Here is a 20,428-nt window from a genome sequence, read left to right on the forward strand (position 1 = left end):
CAATTATGGAGGCTAAGGACTGGCCATATTGGGTTCGCCTAAGGACTTCCATGTTTGTCTTAATTTCTTAAGTACATGTAAGATCTGTACTCTTACCACTGGTATCAGTGATTTTCTTTTTCCATTTTCCACTTATTTTTATAAAACAATAAGAGCAAAATATAATTAAATATTGGTTTTTCAAGTGCAGCCAAGCCTTTTATTCAGACCAAATATTACCCAGAAGCCCAATGAGTAAAATAGATCAGATCAAAGCTGCCCTGTTTGGAGCTGGGTGGAGACCTTGAGCTGCGGGCACCATCCTGACAGTGGTGGGGGCCCCAAGCACCCCTAAAATACCATTTGAAAACCTCCACAATGAATCATTTAAGGAATTTGAGCAAATTGCTGTATATGCAAAACTGAGGATGCTGTTGATAGGAAGTTGACTGCTGGCCGTCAGCTGCTGTATGAATTCCGTGGTTTTTTCAGACGTCGTATGATTGTGTGGGCTGCCTGAGAGTCAAATGCATGAAAATGGATGCCCATTCCTTGGGTTTGATTATTTTTAATTTGTTGAATGTGTGCTTCAAATAGACAACATAGAGTTGGCTTTGAGGATTTTTGACTTGAGTTGGAAACTCCTTTTAAGGGCGTATAACTCACATTTGTTTTCTGGATTTTCTTGTTTTAACTTCAGTTAATTGCACTTAAGGCTTGTTTTCTTTTTTCACCCTTACTTTCTTTCCGGCTGTCTTATATATACTATGTTTCTCTTGGGCTTCCCTGGTCATTCAGTTGTAAAGAATGCACCTGCAGTGCAGGAGAAGCAGGTTCATCCCTGGGTCGGGAAGACCCCCTGGAGTAGGGCACTGCAACTCACTCCAGTATCTTTCCTGGAAAATCCCATGGACAGAGGAGCCTGGAGGGCTACAGTCTATGGGGTCACAAAAGAGTCGGACATGACTTAGTGAGTCAACGGCTACAACGTTTTTCTTAAAATTGTTTTTTGATGATTCAAAAAGTACACAATCAGTTTCTAAGTCTGTTAGTGCTTACACCTTAGTTTTTGTTTTTTTTTTTTTAAACAGCTTTCATCTAAGTTTCTCTGTGGTAAAAATGAAACAGTTTTTTTTAAAGTGAAATGATTTCATACTCCCTCTGCCCTCCGTGTAATTATTAAGTCAAGGATGTATCTGTTTCTTCCCCTTCCTCTTGTGTATCCCCTCCCAAATGCTAAGAGATGAGTGGGTTTTTTCACCATCTCCTCTGCTTATGTCCCCCACCTGCTTGCCCTAATCTTTGGGAGGAACACGGTGCTTTCTGTGGTCCACCAGCCCACCCTGCAGTAGCTGAAGCTCTGTCCTGTTTCTGGACTAGAAATCCTCATCTTCAGTGCGGCTCCGTCATTGTGCATTGCCGTGTGGATTGTGTCTGTCTGTCTCCCATCCTCTGAGCTCCCAGGAGGCAGGAACGCAGAAGTCACCCCAGGGCCGCCTTGGGCTCCTCACGGGACTGGTGTTGGCACATGTGTGTTCGTGGCTGTGTGTCTGCAAGGACGTCAATGAACAGGTGAATCAGTGGGGGAATAGATGTGTGTGAGGGGGTGAGTTTGTGAGACAGAATACATGAGTGGACGGGCGGATCGATGTGTCCTTGAAAGATTGGATGAGCCGGTGGACATGCAAGGGAGTGGAGTGATGCCTGGGGTCTGGGGGAAGTGAGAAGGGCCACCCTCTGGGGCCTGGAGGGTGGGAGGGAGAGGTGGGCTTCCTTGCGTCTCTAGTAATCCAGGATGCCAGTGGAGCGGCATGTCACTTTATCCAGGAGGACAAGGATACTTTCCGGGTCCATCTCTGCTATTCAGAGTTGTCCTTTCTTCCTTGCCCACTACTCTGTGGAATATATCTGATGCTGGGCCAGTGACCCCTCCCTGCGTCAGAGGAGCCCCCGTACCAAGGAGCGATGTGACTGGCTTCCTCCCCCATCCCGGACACAGAGAACATCAAGACCATCCAAGTAAACCCCCGTGGCTTCCCCCCATCCTCCCCGGCCCCTTGCTTCCCTTCCCCTAGGACCAGGGGAGGAGGTGACCTGCTTCTGGCCCTGCAGCACCTGCCCCCGAGCCTGACTCCATTCTTCAGCTTCTCAGGGGTCTCCCACCGCCCTTTCCAGCCCCCACTTCCTACAGCCTTCCCACAGGGTCCCACCAGACTGTTGTCCTTTGAGTCTAAAAAATATCGAGCCACCATCTTCCTGGTGGATTCTCCATGTCTCATTTTTGTTTGCTCTCTGACCCCACCTTTCCCCCAGAAGTGCCTCCATTAGGATCGTCGGTGACCTCCATCCGATTGCCGACTCAGCATCTGGACTAGGATTTCTTACCAGCGCTTTGAACTCGGAGTGTTCAGCAGTGAACGCCTGCCCCCGACCCATGCTCGCCAGCCCAGAGGCCCTCTCCTGGCTTCTTGTGACCAACACTCACCCAGAATCTTCCCATTGTCTTACGCTCCCCGTTCCCCACCCTTACCTGGGACCTTACCACGTCTCTTCCATTCTTCTTCCTGACTGTTGCCCAGCACGCCCACTTCCCCCCACGACTGTGGTTCCTCCTCTGTCCAGGGCACTGCTCTCTTCTTTGAGACTCCTGTATTCTTTCTCCCTGCTTCCACTTTTGCCCCCAGCACTTTCTTTTCACATTCGCAAGAGACACTGTATCAAAACGCCAAACTCAAGTTCTTTATCAGCTTTTCCTGGCTTGAGGATAAAATCCGTAATCTTTAAACTTTGCTGTTAGGCTCTAAATGATCTAGACCTCACCTGGCTCGACCTCTGGCACATTTCTGCCTCTCCATGTACCATTCCTATAGATGCTCTTTTGCTTACCGTGCTCCATGCAGACCTTGCTCCACCTGTCTGGTCCAGGAGCCGTTGATCTGGCTCGTGCTCCATCTGGTCCCTGAGACATCTCTCTAGTCCACACCGCGTCCATTCCTCTACTTCAGCCCTGCATGGTCCTCTCTTGTTTCTCTTCCTGGCTGAGCTTCCTCATCCTTCATCTTTTACTTTATCCTTCTTCTGAGAAGCTTTCTCTACAACAATTAGACCTTCTTCTTATACATCCCTGCATTTTCACAACATTTTGGCCCCTTTTAATTTTGAAATCAATGCTCTGCGTTAATTATTTCCACATGAGTCTCCCCTAATAGGCTAGAAGCTCCAGGAGGACAGAGATCATGTTTTATTCACAGTTCCAGCAGCTCATGGGTGCTTGACAAACATGAGCGTGTTTCTTTGACCACGTGAGTGGGGGACTGTGGAGCCTGCCCCATGCAGGGGCAGGGGATGCAAAGGTCGGAGTTGGAGGGTGGGCTCAGGGCTCAAGGAGCCCAGGGATGAGGATTGGGATGAAGGCTGAAGCCTAGAATGCGGTTCCGGGCAGCTTGGTCGTCAACGGCTGGACTGGGAGCAGGGGTGCCGTGTGGGGGGCATTGAGAATTCAGGGGACAGCCGTGCCCCCCCGTGCTGCCTGGAGCCAGCCCTGCCCTTTCCGTGGTGACCACCCAACCTCACGGCTGTGCCTCCCATTCGTCCAGGGTGGTTGTATCGGCAGTTGGGCTATGAGAGGGGACGGAGAGACCCTGGGAAGACCTCGGGGAGGAGGTGGAGGTGTTGGTGTTGAGCAGGATAACGAAGAGCCCATTTCACACCCAGCCCTGCGGCTCGAGTCTACAAGGGGGGTGTGGCATGTGGCGAGGACTGTCAGAGGCTGGGTGAGCGTGCGTAGGTCGGTACGCAGAAGTTGAGGGCCTCCTTTCACACATGAGCTCCGCTCTTGGAGCTTCCCGTTCTGCCACGCAGAGCAAACCACTGCCGCTCCCTGTGATTCAGACACCGCTGACCGTGCAATGGCCAAAGCACAGTCAGCGTTGTGTGGTTTGCCTCTTCTCGGTCTTTCCGAGTTGGCGTGGCCTTCCTACGGGAGAAGCTGGTTCAGGAGGGAGGCACGTCTTCCCTATCAGAACTGCTTCCCCACATTTGAGGGGAGCTGTTTGTGTTCCCTGTGTGCCTGCTTCCTAATGCCAAACAGGGCCTCAGAAACCTTAAGCCTGGAAGCGACACCAACTTCAGGGACAAGCCCTGATTCTGGGGTCAGCACCACTCCATGGTTCCTGCAGAGATGGTAGACTATGGAACGTAGGCTTTGTGATTTTTGACCTATGTAACATGGTCCACTAACTCTCAGTATCCAATCCGTCCTCGGAGGGCACCCCGGAGGTGTTGCCAACGTGAGGGAAGAGGACACTGGGTTTAGCCATGGCCCTCCTCTGCAGTCACCCCCGGGGCCCGTGTCTGATGTCCGAATCTCACAACAAGGCCTTTTAAGTGCATCCTCTGGGGGCTTTTCTGGAGGTGACGCTGCCTGGGGGAGAGACACTGCTTCCAGCCTCAGTCGTGGTCCTTGAAGAGATGGCTTGCTTTGTGGCCTGTGCACGAGGAGAGACTGGTGGGACGTGGGCCACCACTTCCCAGTAGCCCAGCCAGCTCTGGAGGGCTTCATGGAACCGACACCACCTTCAGGGGGACCCAGCAGCCCAGCTTCCATCACGGTATTGGAGAGATAGTCCCCTATGTTGAAGTTCCTATGTGTGTATGAAAGTCCACCTCTGATCAATGTTAAATTCCTCCTCCAAGGTTTTCTGGAGGCGAAGCCAAGACTGGGGATGAGATGGAGGTTCTGACCTTAGGGAGTCTGTTTGACCAAAATGACATCTGCCTGGTTCACCGAAGATGGCACGGTGGTTACTGCTCAGATCCCATCTGGCCTGGAACAATCTCTTGGAAATTCCCTTGGCCATCAATCTTTCTTTGTGGCATATACATATATATTTTTTTTTCTTTTTTTTTTTTTGATGCTCAAAACTAGGGCTCACGACCTGGGCTTCATGTGCCTGGAGACCTGGGCTTCATGTGCCTGGAGATTATTTGCTTGGCCTGCTCAGAACTAGACAGGTGTTCCTTGTGATGGCACACACGCCATCTTCTGTTTCTCAATTTGCTCACGACCAGCCCCTCACTTGTTCCTCTTTGCCACATGCCATGCCCACCCGCCTGTCATACCCACCTACCCATTCTCTCAGATCCAACACAGTGCCTGACACCTAGTAGGCATTTGATCGATATTTTTGGAATGGTGAAACAGAACGTCGTCCACTTCTGCTCAGTGGGACTTGCAGCCTTCGAGGGCTTCCTGGAGGAGTTGCCAGCTTTGGGGATAAGCCACCAGTTCCAGCATCCGCGCCAACTCCGGACAGCGGAGACAAGACTTCTAGCCTGTGTGTGCTTGTGGCATGATGTTTGTGTTGTAGTCGACCTGCCCTCTGATTCTCTTCAGCTCTGGAAGACTTTCTGGACGTGCCCCCAGCCTCTGTCCTCGGCGTCCCTGTGTGGTACTTGGAGAGATAGTAGACCGTATAGCGTACGCTTTATCTGTGACGTATGTAACACGGTCCACTAACCCTCAGTATCAAATCCATCCTCGAGGCCCCCGGAAGTGACGCCATCTTCATGGAGGCGCCCTCGGACTCAGCATCAGGCCTCTCCGTGACACGCGAAGAGATGGTGTACTGTATGGCATGTTCTTTTCTGCATGGTGCGAAATTGCATACTCTCGCTCTTCTTATATCAAGTTCTGCCTCGGGAAATCTCACCGTCTCTGGGGAGTGGATCTTGCTTCTCTTTCGGGATCAGTGCTGCTCTCTGGCATTCAATGACAATGGTTGACTTCGCAACTCTTCTTTAGTATGACACCGTGACCTGCTTCTTCTCAGCATCAAATACAGCCGTGAGGAGGTCCCCAGAGGCAACTTTGCAGATGCCAGCCTTCTTCCAGCGTCACTGCCACCGTGCGGTACTTGAAGAAATGGTTTACCGTCCCACATACATTCTGAATATGTATGTGGGACGGTAAACCGCTTCTTGGTATCCAGCCCAGCCATCCAAACCCTCCTGGAGAAAGCCTGAAGTTAAGAGAGGCTACCCTGCTCTCCGCACCCTCCCTGCTCCATGGTACTTGGCGGAATGGTAGACTGGTAGATGTGTTCTTAATCTGTTAATGCTTGCGACGCCGTCTTCTCCTCACTGTCAAATGCAGCCTTCAAGGGCTTCCCGAGGACAATAATCACCTCTCGGGAGCTGTTTCCACCGTGGCACACCCCTCGCCCATGGTCCTTGAAGTAACCGTGGCCAGCACCGAGAATGTTCACGGAGGGCTATGCCACCTTCTGCGTCCCGTCAGCCTCAAGGCTATCCTCTGCTGACTTCAGGACCACGTGCCCATGTAGAGGCGGATACGGTGCCTGCAAGACGATGCCACACCAGGTACTTCAAGAGACACTGAGTCATATTTTTCGTTGACGATGCGTGTACAGTCTATCTTTTTTCCATATCAAGCTTAGTCTTCCCGGGGAAGACGCCTCGGCTCTGGACTCAACATTGAGCCTCCACGAAGATCTGATTGGCCTCAAGTGCTTTCAGACGATGTGCGGTCCACAGGCCCATTTCTTCCCCCGTCTCCCATCCAGCCTTGAGGAACTTGCTGAAGATGCTGCCAGCCTGAGAGTCAAGTCGGAGCCCTGGTTCTGGCGCCCGCGCCGACCTTACGGTACCTGGAAAGGGTTCCACCGCACTGCATGTGTTTGATTAACAGCGTATGTAATGTGGTCTGCTTCTTTCCAGTATCTCATTCAGCCTCAAAAGTCTCCAGGGAGGTCATGTTCACCTCTGAGACGGTTCTGGCTCCAGGACTGCTTTGAGATACTTAGAAGAAGTTGACCACGCTTCATACGTCTTACTTACAAAGCATGTGACTCAGTCCACCTTTCCGTAACAGCCACTGCACCTTGGGGGGGCTTCCTGTAGGCAGTGCTGAGCATCAGGCATAGCGCTCGTCCCGGCGTCACCTCCACTGTGGGTCCTTGAGGGTTTCTCTGTGCCGCGTCCACTGCGCCTCTAGCAGACATTGCATAGTGGCCTCTTCTCAATACTGCATCTAGCCTCTGAGGGCTTCCGGAAGGGGATGCTAAGGAGAGGAAAGAGACGCCGGTTCTGACATCAGCCCTTCCCACGGTACCTGAAAAGATGGTTGACCATAGAACATGCGCTGTCTCTATGTCGTATGTAATGTGGTCCACGTCTTCTCAATATCAAATTCAGTCGCAGAGGGCTTCCCCGAGGCAAAGCCGACTTCGTGGGAGACGCGCTGGTCTGGCTTCAGCACCGTTTCGCTGTGTGTGGAGAGATGGTCGACCATAAAACGTACGTGTGCATTATGACGTATGTCACATGGTCCACTAATTCTCAGCATCAGTCAGCCTGAGGGGACTTCCTGGAGGCCACGCCAGCTTGGAAGCGGGTGGTAGGCGCCATCCAGCACAGATCATGGGCTTTATGCCCCCCGGCCAACACTCAGCAATCCATCCCAGCCTTTCCGGGCACCCTGGAGGTGGTAGTGGTGTTGGGCGTGGGTATGTGTGGTCGTGGCCACCCTTGCTGGTGGCTGGTAACTCATGATGTAGATTGCCAGGGCTTCCGGGAGGTGGTCCCAGATGAAGGGAAGCGAGGCGAGGTCGGCGTCCCTTCCTGGTATTTGAAGACGCGGTTGACCATGGTGTGTACGCTTTATTTATGACGTAGGACACATGGTCTACTTCTTCTCAATATCACATCTTCGCCTTGGAAGACTTCCCGGAGGTGATCTCAGCTTTGAGGAGGAGCCACTGCCCTGGTACTTGGAGAGAGGTGGTCCGTGGCGCGTTCGCTTTATTTATGGCGCACATTACACGGTCGACCTCTTTGCGGTATCTAATCCCGCCTTGCAAGCTTTCCTGGAGCTAACATCAACGGCGGGTGGGCACACTCGGTCTGCGCTCGGTGCCACACGGTGGGGTTTGTTTGTGATGCATTTGTCTTGTGTGTGATGATGACTGACGCGCGGCAGCCTTATTCTCAGCAGACCCCGCTGGCCTGGCGACTTCGAGGGCAGAGCTAACTGGCGGACGAGGAGAATGGCTTCACCACGTGCCTGGGTACATGAGATGGTTGACCAGAGAGCACACGCTTTATTTGTGCCGTTTGTGACCTGGTCCACTAACCCTCAGTATCTAATTCCCTCTTGGAGAACTTCCGGAAGAAGTGCCCACTCTGGGGGAAGGAGACTTTTCGGGGTCAGCCGGGCTCCGCTGGACTCGGAAGAGAACACCTTCGAGGCGTCGGCCACCTGCGTGCCAGATACTGCAAACTTGGACTTGTTTTCAGTAGGGGATCTTGTCTTGGAGGGCTTCCAAGATGTGAGGCCATCCAAACTCAGGGGAAGGGGCATGCTGTCTGTGCCACCCCAAAGTACTGGAGTGACCTGCTGACCGGGGCGTGTGGACTTTATTGATGACCCAGGTCATACACCTCAGTATCCAGGGAATCCTTGGGGGGGAAACTTGGGGCAGGGGAACCCACCTTGGCTTGGGGTGTATGTGTCCCTGTGGTAACTGAGATAAGTTTTCCCTGGGAGTGAACCAAAAACGTGACCGCTCTTCTGAGCAGTGTCTCTGTGGTCTCACCAGCCTCTGGCCACGATGCCAATTTCAGGATGTTGAGGTTGCCACCAGGCCTGCTCCACTGGGGTACTTGGATGGACAGCATGCGCTCAACCAGTGGCTTAAACCAGCATTGCGACCGTCACAGAGTCCAACTCCGTACTCACAGGACGTCCAGGATTGGAGGTCAAGTCTGGGGAAGAATCAGTGGTGTTCTGGTCAGTGTTCATCCATGGTACCTGAAGAGAGGTTTTCTGGGTTTCTGTTTCTTTAATGAGGATGAAACACACCTGGTTAACCTCTTTTCCAGTATCAAATCCCATCTTGAAGGCCTCCGGTCCAGACCTCAGCTTCCGGGAAAGACGTTTAACTGTCAGCTCCTGCCCTGTGGACAGAAATAAGTGGTTGACCACAAAGCCTGTGCCTTGTATGTATGACTCATGTCACCTGTTCTACTAACCATCCGTGTGCAACCCATATTAACAGGGCTTCTGGGATTGGCTGTCAAGTCTGAGAAGAACCAGCTCAAGTCAGTGTAATTGGTGGGACTTGAGGAGAGGTTTTCTAGTTCTCTGTTTCTCTCATGAGGATGAAACACACCTGGTTAACCTTTTTTCCAGTATCAGATCCCACCTTGGAGGCCTTCTGGTCCAGACCTCAGCCTGTGGGATGGGGTCGTGTGGTCGTGAATAACTTGGCCACAAGCCTGTCCCATATTTCTGATTTTAGCTACCTATTCCACTAACCATCTGTATCTTATCCATTCTCAGGAGTACTTCCCAAGGGAATGCCCACCTAGAGGAAGACCATGGTCCCCAAGATAGCTCCATGCCTGGAACATGCAGGTAGGTCATCTGTGGTTGCATTTATCTTGGACTTAGCCCAAAGACCCATGTTGGTGAATGCCTGTTGCATGGCCAGCATGCCCTGGACAGTGTAGGTAGCCTAGACCACTGCCCCTCACTCTCTGGTTTATTCCGAAAAGATGTCCTAGACATGACATCTTTGGGAAGAAATACCAGTTCTGAGATCAAGACAAGGCCTTGGCAGTGGGGTGGGGGGAGGGGGCGGTCTCTAGAATTGGTCTGGGATAGGAGCTGTTTATTTTCAGTAGGAATTCTGGAGTGCATTTACCTCTTTAGGAATGCTTGATGTTACACCAATTTAGGGAAGGGGGCTTTATCATCAACTGTGGTCCAGGAGAAATGAGCAGATAGCTGACTGCAGGCCATGTGCTTTACCTGGGACACACCTGGTTCACTTACCATTGTATCTACTTCATCCTTAGGGGGCAATGCTGCTGTCAAGGAAGAAGCTGTGTGTCTGGAGGTGGCTCTTTTCCGCGGTTCTCAAGGAGAGGTTTCCTTCAGTATACTCCATCTTTTGTGACAAATTATTCACACCAAAGGGCTTCCCCGGTGGCTCAGCTGATAATGTACCCATCTGCCAATGCAGGAGATACAAGAGATGCGGGTTCAATCCCTGAGTCAGGAAGATCCCCTGGAGATGGAAATGGCAACCTGCTCCAGTAGTCTTACCTGGAGAATTCCATGGACAGAGGAGGCTGGCAGGCTGCAGTCCATGGGCTCGCAAAGAGTTGGACATGACTGAGCGTGCATGCATCAGGGGGCATCCACACCAACCTCTCTTCAGTATCAAATACCAGCTTGGAAGAGTTCCTGAATGAGACAGAAGTTGTGGTCAGCACAAGTCCAGGGTGAATGAGCCCACACATCTGTTTCCCTTGCTCTGCATGGTGTATCTGGCGTTGATGTTCCTTTCCATTCTTTCCAGTAGGACTCCATGGAGGTGACGCCAACCTTTGGGGAAGGAAGTGGTTCTTGGTCGGCTCTAAAGCCGGGGCACAGAGGTAGGTTGTCTGCACTGTGTTGGCTTCGATGGCAGTAGGCCATGTCTCGGTTCTGGGCTTTTTCTTGGCAGTTGGGAAAGGGGCATGGGTTCTTGAGAAGGCCCAGATCTTTCCACTTCTTCTGTACTTGGTTTGATGAGTGTCAGAACGGTTGTGGTGGTAGCCATGAACAGCGCTGAAGAAAGTGAAAGTGTTAGTCACTCAGTTGTGCCTGACTCTTTGTGACCCCATAGACTGTAGCCCGCCAGGCTTCTCTGTCCATGGGATTCTGCAGGCAAGAATCCTGGAGCGGGTTGCCATTTCCTTATGCAGGGGAATCTTCCCAACCCAGGTCTCCTAAGTCTCCCTCATTGCAAGCAGGTTCTTTACCATCTGAGCCACCAGGAAACCCTACCAGTCTTTAATATCCTGTAGCTGATGCCCAAACATCATTCCTTCCACCAGAAAAGAGCCATGAGGGGAAAAAGAGAGAAAGGTGAGAAAGCGGGGTCGTGGTGGGGGGATCGCCTCTGTTGTGTCCAGGCAGTGGCTGCTGTGTTCTTATACTCTGATGGCTCACCAGGGACCAGAGCCAGATTGTGAGGATGGAGGGGGACAGCCTGGGTGGTAGGTAACCCTCTTTGATCTCTGTTCTAAAGGCCAGCTACGGAAAGAGGGGAGGGCACCATTATACCACTTGACAAGAGAAAGCCTGGACTTCTTTTTCCGTGACTTTTGAGTCCTAGCTCTCCAGGCCTGTTTTGGGGTGGGCCTGCCTTCTTAGTGAAATGAAAGTTTGCAGAGAGCAGTATTCCCCCAACAAAGAATTATGGCCAAAGGGGTTTTGCAGTAAAACAGAAAAGCCAGCCCAGATGTGGCAAAAATATGTGGCCAACTGACTTCCAGAAATGAAAGTTGTTTTTCTTCCTTAATTCTGCTGATTTAAATGGAAGGCAGTGGAAGGTAGTTAAGTAGTGTTTCATGTGGAAGATGGAGGCCTGGCTCTATCCCCAGCTGTCCCTCCTCAGCCTTGGCGCTCACTTTACTTAGGACTAACTTGATATTATCCATCTGTTTTTAGAACCACAGCTTACCTGGAATATTACCCGGACCCATAGCCGATTCCATGCAGGGGCCTGGGTGTCTGTTCATGGCAGACCACAGCTCTGACCTCTTGACCACGAAATGCAGGATTTATCTATGAATTTGCTCCTGATGCATTGACCTTGGGATGCAAACTGTTGCTGGGACACTTCCTGAGGCCTGATATATCAATACTTCCAGAAGGAGATTGCAGTTTCCCCCTCAAGGAAAGCTCCAATTCCTGGAAAGCAGTTGTAACTAAATGTTCTCTGTACTGGTGGGAAATATTTCACAAGTGACCTCTTTCCAGCGTTAAGTCTTAAAGGGTTCCTTGGCTGCCCTCCGGAAGCAACCCCAAGACACTCGATTCAGACTTTTCGGTTGTACACGACACATGTCAGCTGGTCCGTCCGGGGCCACACAGACTCGGGAAAGCTCCAGCATCAGCGGAAGACTGCACGATGTTTTGTTTTTTTGGTGTATGCTTTTGACCAGGGCTAATCTTCGATACTTGAAGGAGAGGTTATCCGTGTTGTCTTCTCTTTATTTATGATGAAACATACACGGGAAACCTCTTTTTTAGTATCAAATCCCACCCTGGAGGCACGTCCTGTTCCCGATGCAGCCTTCAGGGAAGGGACGTGGCCAGCTGCACTCTGAGTAGCCAGGAGGAAGGCGGAATGTCATGTGTCGTAGGGCGGGGGTGGAGGGTGGCCTCCAGGATGCAGCCCTCCAAGCAACAGCTCCTTGGAAGGGAAGCCACGTTTGGAGAAGGGCCGGGCTTGCGGTGTTGGAGGGAGGCTGCCCCTTGCGGTTCTCGTCTGTCTGATGACTCACGGTGGGTGGTGGCGCCTCGGGGTGGGATCCGGCCCGGACGGCTCACTGGACACACCAGCCGCTCTCCAGGGTAGCTGAGGGGATGGTAGACCGGTGACGTACACTTAATTTATGATGTAGGTCACCCGTTTGACTATCCACCAGCACCCATTCCATCTGTGGGATGACATCTTGGTGCACATGGCGACTTTGGAAAAGATGTAGGAGGATCGGGGACTGGAATGAGTCTGCTGTATGGGAAGAGGGGTCGCCCTTTGGGGGCTCCCTCTCCCATCTTTGAAAAATGAGTAGAAGCAATTGTCAGTGAATCGTCTCTTCCCAGTCAAACCTTTCCCAGGAGGATGGTTAACCTGCCCTGAAAGTGTCAGGGAGGAGGCACAGCCCACCGCACAGGTTGAAGGCAGGACGCGTGTGTTACCTGCTTCAGGCTCCAGTCTCTCATCTGTGTGTGTGTGTGTGTGTGTGTGTGTATTTGAGTCTGTGGCCAATAGTGCTGCTGTTGGGAGCACCTACTCTCGTGATGTCAACTCTATTCTGTGGGGTCTGAAAAGAGGCTGTCTGATGAGCCTGTCATGGATGAGATGAGTATCACATGGTCCATCTCTTTTCAGTAGTAAAACCACCCTGGAGGATTTCCTGGATGTGACTCCTGATTCCAGGCAGCACCACTGGTATCTGTACCACCACCAGTGAGTGAGGAGGCGAGGGACTGGCCTCGGGGTGCTCACAGGCAGGTTTCAATCTGCCCCTTCTGGGTCGTTATCACCTATAGAATCCAACCTCTCCTTGAGTGGATTTCAAGTCCACGTTCATTACTTGGGGAGGAGGCTTTGTTGTCATCACTCATGTCTGTGTCTGTTGTTCAGCATTTTTTTGACCTAGGAGGACTCATCCAGACTGGACACTGGTCAGTGTCAGATGCTGCTTCAGATGCATTCTGGACGTGACACCAATGGCAGAGAAGGGGCCTTGGAGTTTGCCATCCATGAAGGTATGGATGTGGATATCTCATTCAAGACCATATGCTCAGCTTAGCACGTGTGTTTCTTGGTCCACTAATTCTGGGAGTCCTTCCCTGGTAGCTCAGCTGGTAAAGAATCCACCTGCAATGCCAGAGACCCTGGTTCGATTCCTGGGTTGGGAAGATCCCCTGGAGAAGGGAATGGCAACCCACTCCAGTATTCTGGCCTGCAGAATTCCATGGACAGAGGAGCCTGACAGGCTACAGTCCGTGGGGTTGCAAAGAGTCGGACAGGACTGAGCGACTTTCACTTTTTCTATATCTAGGACAAGTTCTGGAGGTGAGGCTTGCTCCAGGGGGTGAATGTGGGACTCACATTCTGTCACTCTGCTCTGGGACTGCCCAGCGTGACAGGGGCCCAAGAAAGTAAGGGGAAACTCAGAGGCTGCTTAAGACTGAAACTTGGAACAGGCACATCTCTGTCCATTTCTCATTGGTCAAACCAAGTCACATAGCCAAGCCCAAAGTCAAGCAATGGGCAGTCCACGGCACCACGAGGGGGTTACGACGAAGGTGGGATGTAGAGACAGGTGAGGGTGTGTCAGTCATCCACATGGGCCACCAAAAACTCAGGTTTCATTCGCTGCTCATCCAGTAAGTCATTAACCTCCCATGTCCTGTCTACGCGGGGGCACTTCTGTACGCTGAGGCCGTCTGCAGTGTTGACCCTGTCAGGCCCAAGGTTGTCTCCTTTCCTTTGAGGCAGTGTTGCCCTTGAGCTATCTTCTGCGTTCTGACAATCCCAAAACATCCCTTCTGGCACCTGTTTCATGAAGACATGTCACCTGATGCACCAGCAGGACCCATTTGCTCTCAGAAGTCTGCTGAAGTGATGTCACCGTGGAGAAGCTGGGCTGCCAGATGATCCTGACCTGTGGTGCTTAAGGAGAAGTTGCCCGTGTCTTTTTCGCTTTATATGTGACGAAACATTCGCGGTGCACTTCTTTTTCAGTATCCAATTCAGCCTCGAAGACTTCTTGGTTCCATTGCCAACTTCACAGAAGGCATGTGGGCACTTGTAGTGGACTCTGGTCAAGATTTTTGCCCCCCGCCCCGAATCTTTTTTCCTTCCCCAGTGTCGCCTGATTTCCTTCATGTTTCAGCCCCTGAGTCAAACCTTGTCTGAAGCTTGCCCTGCCTTGATGGTTTTCAGTTGTATAAGCCAATCAGTCATATGAAGCCTCTCTCTCCCTTTATTGTTTTGGCCAGTTTGAGTTGGGTTTTATCTTACTTGGGGTTTAAAGCATGGGGATACCATGCTGCTGCAGTGACCAAAAAAAAAAAAAAAAAAACCCTGCATTTATCTTTCAAGGATATATGTCTCTTGGTTCAGCTATCTTCAATTTCCCAAGGTGAATTCTTGGTGAAAAGTGACTTTTTCTTGTGGATTTACTGTGTTTGCACTTCAAAAGTGTTGTCCTCTTGGTTTAATTTAAATGACAAGTAATCCCCAATTAATGTGTTTTGTGTCCAGGGAACGCCATTGGCATGAGCCCTCTCCAAGAGACCTGAAGGACGGTTGGACCACAGAGCATCTCCCCTGCCTCCTTCACCCCCGGACTCCCCACTCCCTGGGAGGACTTCCTGGAAGTGATGCTGACTTTGGAAAAGACATCATTTCTTCATCCCCACTGTTCAGTGGCCCTGTGTGATGGATTTGCTGTATTTGTAACAAGTCATCTTGAACAGCCTGTCTTGTAGAACTAGACCATCTCTCGAAGGAACCAGGAGTGTCTGTAAGAAGGGAATGCTAGAGTCAGGAGCTTGCCAGAGACACCCTAGGGATGGTCCACGGACAGCAGATTCTGCTTCGGTGACTTGTCCCACCTAACTTGAGGTCCTTGGCTTCGCATTTCTCAAGAGCATGCTTTACAGAACCACTGACTCATGGAGGAGATTTTATTTCAGGGTCCCAGACCACCCCATTTCCTCTGAAATGATGCTCTGCATGACCATTTGTGGACTTGATCGCAAACATTAAGGAACCTGTCTGTACTGAGTATTGGATTCTGCCCGTGAGCTCTCCCTGGAATCATGAGTGAGAGAGAGGTTGGGGTTGACTTGCTTTATCCATATTGGCCATGTGATCCACCTCCTCCCCGTGTCACCTCACCTGTGAGGGCTGCCCGGATGCTGCAGACACGGAGCGCCGTCTGCCTCCTCCCAGGTGAGCAGACGCCCCATTGCTTTCAAGCACCCATTGAATGGATGGTGTTGGCTGAGGCCCGGCCACCACACCCTGACGCCTGGTATCCCTTCCACGCAGGTGAGCCGTGAGCACGTTCGTGCCCATCAGGACTGACCACTGGTACCTGAAAAGAAGTTGCCCATGTTCTTTTCGCTTGATATGTGACGAAACAAACATGGTGCACTTCTTTTTCGGTATCAAATCTCAGCTTGAGGAGCCCCCTGGCCCCCATGGCACTTCATGGAAGGGGCTCTGGTGTCCCTGCCTCTCTGGGTATGTATGTGGAGGCTGACCCCTCATCCACCGTGTGTTGGTGGATTCAGGGACACCCAGTGTCTGACCATCCTTGGCTTGATCACAGGCCATGCCTGCCTCTAAGAATGGGCACGACTGTGAGAGGCCTCAGTCATGTTCCCATTTCCTGCTGCAAGAGAGGCTGGGTAAACATGTCCAGGTTCCATAGTGAAGAATTTCACCCAACATTTGAGGGAGAGAATCAGATGAGAAGAGGCCCCCTTCCCGAAATAATACAACTAAACAGTGGTAGTGACAACTACAGGAACTCAGAGCCGATGAAAACAATCCACCAGCCCTCTCTGGAGGTGGCAGCTGGATGGTGCCCAGGTGCATGATGTTAGCTGTGGTCATCACCTGGGGGACCGTCCTCCACACCTCCCTGGGAGGGCTGATCAGGGACTCCTGCTGTGGGGGAGGGCGGTGGTCCCTGGGGTTCTGGGAGAGAGGTTTTCCTGGGACAGCCATTTCACTGGGACTAATTCTGCTCAGCCGCTCTTTCTATGTTCCAGTCCTGCCCCGGAGGGATGTGTTCCCAGCTGTTGTTGGCAGAGCAGGGACATTGGTGTCAGCCCCCTGGTTGGGACCAGCGAGTGGACAGCAAGTTGATGCTGTCTGATCTTTCAGCCTCTGTGCTCCGTGCATTCTGCCGCCATCCTCCCGCAGGAGGCACCATGGGTCTCCATGGACCCTTCTATTCTGTGGTCCTTGAAGAGAGGTATTCCCAGGTGAATTTGTTTTATTTATGATGAGTTTGTCTTGGCCAACCTCTTGGCAGTATCAAATCTGACATGGAGGAAGGGCCGTTGGAGCTGGGACTGCTGGCGTTGGCAGGTCTGGAGGGTCAGTGGCCAGTTGCTGCCTAGAGAGTCCGAGTGGCAGTCCTGGACAGCCGGGCTTAACCTCAGTGTCTGTCTTCCCCAGGAGGAGTTTCTGGAGCTCTTTCAGGTGGACCAGAGGCCGCAGGGTTGGTTACACTCAGTGCTCTGTTTGGTACTAGAAAAGAGGTTACCTGTGTTTCTTAGCTTTGTTTATGATGAAAAATATGGGTGCACTTCTATTTGAGTATCATACCCCATCACGGAAGCCCAACTCTAGCTTCCAGGAAGAGACATTAATGACGAGCCCCATTAGTGGCACTTGGGAGATGCTGGCCTCAGCGGCTGCCTGCGGAACAGTTGACTCCTGCCCCACCCATCCCCAGGGGCCTGTCCTCCCTTAAGAGACTGTCATGGGGGCACAAACAACTTTGGAGAAGAAGCAGCTATCACCAGAGGTCTATCAAGAAAGGCTGTCCCAAGATGTGGCTCATGGAGCTTACCTGATTGACCAGGTCAAGCGCCACCGTCCCGGATGATGGGAAGGCTCAGATGCCGAAACACCTGCCAGGGGTTCTGAACCAAGGTAGAGGGCAGCTGGCCCTGGAGCCCCAGAGTCTCTGCAGCCCTGAGGACCTCCTGGAGGACGGATTCTGGTTTTGAGCCACCCATCGGATGTGAAGTCGCCCAATGGCGCCTTTGTCCTATGCCCAAGGAAACAGGAAAGCTACAGCTTTCAGAACCGAGCTTCCGTTCTACGTGGGAGGCCGTCCGCATCCTGCAGCTGATGTCAGGGAGGGCCACTCATACCTGCGTACCCAGGTAGGTCAAAGGCAGGCTCGGAGGGAGCGTGAGGTCTTTGATGGCATCTGTTCTCTGTGTGTGAACGCTCACCATCCATTTCTTTTGCAGGAGGATGTCCAGCGGACGGAGGAGGAACGTGTCACAGAAGCTGGTCTGAGATGTTCGAAAGGAGGTTGTCCGTGATGTATTTGCTTTATTTGTGGCAGATATTGCACGGTTGATCTCTTTTCTTCATCAAATGCCTTCTTGAAGGATTTGCTGCGTGTGGAGGTCAGGTTCCGGCATGGGGAGTGGGGAGGTGTTAGCCCCCCTCTGAGGGCATGGGAACAGATGGTTGACCAGATGGCTGGTGTTCTCCCTTGTTTTTCTTTTTTTCTTTTCTTCTTTTGTGAATTGAGAATGTATTAAAGAATACCCTATCATCCTGTTTTTTACAGTAAATCTGTCAATGTGAAAAATTAGGCTGTGTAACACCAATTTCTTTTAAACAGTTGACAAATAAATGTGAACAAAAGTTGTTTAGCACTTTTTTTTTTGGATTTTTAAAAGAATCCTGAAATACACAACCTCCAGTGTTTTGGTTTCCAAAGCGTAACCTCTGAAAGAATAGATGAGCCACCAGACATACGCTGAACAAATTATAATGATAAAGATGAGATGATCATGGGGATTGTTATGACTGTGTGGCAGGTATACTGATGTTTTAGTACAAAACTTATTTTTTCAGATTGTATTATTTTAATAATAACTTTTTAAGACAAAATACCAGTCTTCTTGGGAAAGTTACAATTTTAAAATTCTTAACAGAAAGAGACTACAAAGTCTTTACACACTCCTCAAGGGCCCCTGTGCTTTATCTCATCTAATTGCCTCTGACTTATCTTTTTGTAGTTTTGTTGGGGGTCAGAGTGCTGTTTTTAATGTGTACTTTCATCCTAAACTTGGAGAAGAGTTCCTCAAGACTTGTGGGCAGGTGGTTTATTCAAGGAGAGTTCTCCAGGAAGACCGTTCTAGTGGGAAGCGGGGGTAACAGGAGAGGGAGGGGTTAAGCCCAACAGTGAGCAGACACGGTTATCAGCTCATGGATCCCTGGTAGCTCAACTGGCTTGTTATCTTCAGCAGGAGACTCAGGGTGTGATGCCTGCTTCTTGGAAGAGACAACAGGTAAGTTGACATTGATTCCCCAGGGCCCCTGCAGAGGAGTTTTGTGGCTAGGCACTACATCTCTTCCAAATCTCAACTGGCTAACTACATTTCAATTAAAAAAAAAATACAGCCCACATGGGAATTATTCCTTAAACAGCATGTCCTCCTCATGCATGACCATGCTGGTAAGATCCACTCCTGGGTACATGAGTGATGTTGGTCACAAACTTAGACCCTCTGATCCCCTAAACATCCATGGCCCACTTATTCTGGACAAGGCTTCATGGACCAAACACCAACCTGGATGGCCTGCCATAGCTCCCGCTGGCCCGTGAAAAGCACTGGGCTACGTATGTTTGCTTTATTTATGACAAATGATGCTTGGGGGTTGTTGGGGGTTCAGGGTTGCTTTCTCAGCAAGCCAAGGCTGTAGGGGAGCTCTGGCTCTGTAGATGTTGGGGGTGACCTGGGCCCCTCCCCTTGGGGTCCATTCATCTCTAGGAGGAGTGCCTGCCTCCACCCTTGTGACAGGCCCTAGTTTCCCAGGTCAGGGTTTTTTTGAACCAATTCGAACTTTAGAAAAGCGATACTAGTATTGGTGGCTCTTTGTGGAATTTGAGTGGAGGGTCAACCACAGACTGTGTGCTTTGTTTCTGAAGAGTGCCTTTTGGCCCATTTGTCTTCAGTATTAAGTCTGTGTTTAGGAGGACTTCCTGCAGGTGGTGGCAACTTTGCAGAACAGAGACTGAGTCTGGGGTTATTGTTGACGTATTGTTTGCTTTAGGTCGGGAAGATCCCCTGGAGAAGGAAGTGGCACCCCACTCCAGTATCCTTGCCTGGGACATCCCATGGACAGAGGAGCCTGGCAGGCTACAGTCCATGGGGTCACAGAGAGGTGGACACGACTGAGTGAGGAACAGTTGCACTTTCATGTTAGGAAGCACGCTTTCCCAGGAATTCACAGCACCTACTTTGGTAAGTCTCGGTTTCCCCCGGTCCACCTGAAAAATGATTTTTTGTAAAATTTTTTAGTTGGGAGGGAGGGTGGCTGGTAAAGATCCTGTTTTGCTGCCTCTTGGTAGGGTTTCAAGTGATATTGTTTGTGATGTGTTTGTCTAATGCACCCCAACAGCCTATCCTGTCGATTTACCCAGTCCTGCCTCTTGAGACCTTCCAAATAAAATCTCAGTTTCTAGAAGGTTCTTTGATGTCCTCATCCCTCCAAGGTATGAGAAAGGATGCCTGACTACCCTGCACACTTTGCCGCTCTCTGTGTTGTAGGATACCTCAGGAGGGCTTCATGGAATTGACCTTGACTTTAGGAAGGTCATAGGATTTTACTCTTTTTCTATGATATTTTCAGGACTTACTGAAATTATGGTTATTCCTACTGTATTTGCTTTATTTATGGTGATTTTTTGAAGCCTGTTCACTTTTCCGGAATGAGACTCTGCTTTTCCAGACCTGATTGGGGTGGAGATATCAGGATTTCCCTCAGCAGGGGGGCTGACAGCAAGGCAGACCCCAGGGGGCCAGGGTCTGATGTCATAGTTCCTTCATGGAGTTTAGAAAGGACTTGATGGCCTGCAGTTGCATCTTTTCCAGCTGCCTCACGTTCTGGCTTGTGCTTCCCAGGGCTGCTCAATGTTTGATATTCAAAAGGTGGATATTCCTTCTATGTTTACAGGATTGACAGCTAAACATAGAGGAAAATCCACATTTTAAGTATCTAAAGTTGCATTTGAGACATTTCTGCAAACAAAATCCGCCCCCTCATTGAAGAGAGAGGAAGGTTAACTGTCTACCCTGAACACAACC

At 50.9% G+C, this 20,428-nt stretch overlaps 1 long non-coding RNA gene across 1 annotated transcript; it reads left to right on the plus strand.

Annotated features, from left to right (window-relative positions):
* The first annotated feature begins 7,782 nt into the window (after positions 1-7,782).
* LOC122419677 lies at positions 7,783-10,072 on the plus strand. Its single transcript, XR_006262958.1, has 3 exons — positions 7,783-8,788; positions 8,881-9,415; positions 9,859-10,072. It is a non-coding gene; the product is annotated as an uncharacterized LOC122419677 (long non-coding RNA).
* The last annotated feature ends 10,356 nt before the right edge of the window (positions 10,073-20,428 follow it).

The sequence above is a fragment of the Cervus canadensis genome, chromosome 17 (assembly GCF_019320065.1).
Source record: "Cervus canadensis isolate Bull #8, Minnesota chromosome 17, ASM1932006v1, whole genome shotgun sequence".
Taxonomy (NCBI): domain Eukaryota; kingdom Metazoa; phylum Chordata; class Mammalia; order Artiodactyla; family Cervidae; genus Cervus; species Cervus canadensis.